Source organism: Marmota monax, unplaced genomic scaffold (genome assembly GCF_021218885.2).
Source record: "Marmota monax isolate L192 unplaced genomic scaffold, Marmota_monax_Labrador192_F-V1.1 WCK01_AAM20220418_F8-fsc00103, whole genome shotgun sequence".
Lineage (NCBI taxonomy): Eukaryota > Metazoa > Chordata > Mammalia > Rodentia > Sciuridae > Marmota > Marmota monax.
In genome coordinates, this window is record NW_026694286.1 from 1,584,045 (window position 1) to 1,586,417 (window position 2,373).

General features: G+C 42.0%; 1 non-coding gene across 1 annotated transcript; it reads left to right on the forward strand.

The window, feature by feature from the left end:
- The first annotated feature begins 2,009 nt into the window (after positions 1-2,009).
- LOC124108941 (small nucleolar RNA SNORA31) lies at positions 2,010-2,115 on the forward strand. The gene has a single exon (XR_006856837.1). It is a non-coding gene; the product is annotated as a small nucleolar RNA SNORA31 (small nucleolar RNA).
- Positions 2,116-2,373: the final 258 nt, after the last annotated feature.

The window sequence follows — 2,373 nt, forward strand, 5'->3', positions numbered from 1 at the left end:
CCAGTGTAAAGATGGGTGTTTTGTTGAGAAGACAAAAGCAACAGATGTCTACCACACCTCATGCTCTTTGAGATGGAAATGTGCCCTAGCTGAATTCCCTCTCCCTCCCTTGGCTCACCCTACTCTCTAGTCAAGGGTTACTTACCAGATCTTTCCGATCCATGTCAGTATTTGTATCGGGTTAAAGATTTGGGGAACTTGCCCATCTTGGATTTTCATGTCTTTGTGATTCTTTTTTTGGTCTTAGATTTTAGGAGAGAAGCCAAAATGGGAAGTTACTTCTGCGAAAGGTCTTTGTTTTTGTTTTTGCTCTCCTGTGAACTATGGTGGAAGTTGAAAAGAAGATGAAAATACATAAGAAAAAGGGAAAAGACTATAGGAAAAGTGACCTCATCCATTCTAATCTTTTCCAAGTAAAATTATAGCTGCAGCAGATTTCACATGAAGAGGCTCAGGGAGTTACAACAGGGCAACTCCATCAATAAAAGTGCTCACTCCATGAGCTGTGCACGGTGGCATGGTGCATGCCTTAATTCCAGCAGTTTGGGAGGCTGAGGCAAGAGGATCATAAGTTCAAAGCCAGACTTAGTAACTTAGTGAGGCCCTAAGCAACTCAGTGAGACCCTGTCTCTAATGAAATATAAAAAAAGGCTGAGGATCTAGCTCAGTGGGTTCAATTCCCAGTACCAAAGGGGGAAAAAAAAAATAAACGCTCTGCTCATGTGATTCGGTACCTGAGTACTACTAGTCAAAGTCTTGCTTTGAGGTTACTCATTGAAAGTGACACGAAGTTATTGAGCATTTCAGATTTGCCAGGCACTCTGGTAAGCACTGACTATGAACACAGGTGATTAAAACAGACTGCATCTTAACTTAAGATCTAGCTTTGGTGTTACATCATTCCTTTACTTCCTCTGTCCACTCCATTCTTTGTCATAAGTGATGAGTTTTGGAAATTCTACAGTATTTCCATTAAACACACACACACACACACACATACACACACACACATACACACACACACATACACACTCACACACACACACTTTTACGTATGGTAGCCACCATTTGTCGATTACATTGTTCCTTATATTCACTTTTTTTTTGAGGGGGGGTGGTACCGGGGATTGAACTCAGGAGCACTTGACCACTGAGCCACATCCCCAGTCCTATTTTGTATTTTATTTAGAGACAGGGTCTCACTGAGCTGCTTAGCATCTTACCATTGCTGAGGCTGGCTTTGAACTCTTGATCTTCCTGCCTCAGCCTCCTGAGCTGCTGGGATTACAGGCATGCATCACTGAGCCTGGCATACATTCACTTTATATGCCATCTTAACCCTCTCCCAAACTCTGTGAAGTCAGTGTGATTATCTCCAATTTACCATGAGAGCAGTGAGGTTTAAAGGAGTTGCATTAATTTCTCAAGATCAAGGAGCAGAATCCAAAGGAAATGAAAGCACTTGTCTTAAAGAGATGTCTGTATTCTCCTGTAGCATTCATCACAACAGCCAAGATATGAAAACAACCTATGTGTACGCCTACAGGTGGATGGATGAAGCAAGTGTTGTGTGTAAGTGCGATGCAGTGTTCTTCAGCCTCGAGAAGGAGAGAAATGCTGTCGCTGGCTATGTGGCTGAACCTGGAGGGCGCCATGCTTCACGGAGGAAGCCAGGCACAGATGCACTCTGAGATCTCAGTCGTGGAAGTCTTAGAAGGGATGAGTTGAATGGTGATTGCCAGGGGCTGGGGATTTGGGGGAAAGAGGGAGATGATGGTCAAGAAATAAGGAGTTTCAGTTACAAAAGGAATAAGCTCTGGAGATCTCATGTACAGTATGGTGACTGTGGTGGGTAATATGGTATCTTATACTTGAAGTTTGCTAAGAGAGTAAATCTTAAATGTTCTCAACACACACAATGGGCAGCTATGTGAAATGATGGGTGTGTTAATTAGCTTGATTATGGTAATGATTTCACAACTTATATACATATCACCACATCACACTGACTGCATCCACTGATAGACCTTAGACAATTTGCTGTTGTTCTTTTGGTTTACACTAAGATTCTTTTCTGTCTTTAGGGCAGTCCAGATTCAACTGGGGAATATGTCTGTAGGAAGAAAAAAAAAAGAAAGAAAAGAAGTAAACCATCTCATTGAGCTAGGCACAGTGGTACATGCTTATAATCCCAGTTACCTGGAAAGCTGAAACAAGAGGATCACAAGTTCAAGGTCAGCTTAAGCAATTTAGTGAGACCCTGACTCAAAAATAAAGAAAAGGGAGGGGGAGCAAAGGATGTAGTTTGGTGGTAGAAGATCCTTGGTTCCAATCCCTATTACATTTAAAAAAAAAATCACACTGTACCGTTAG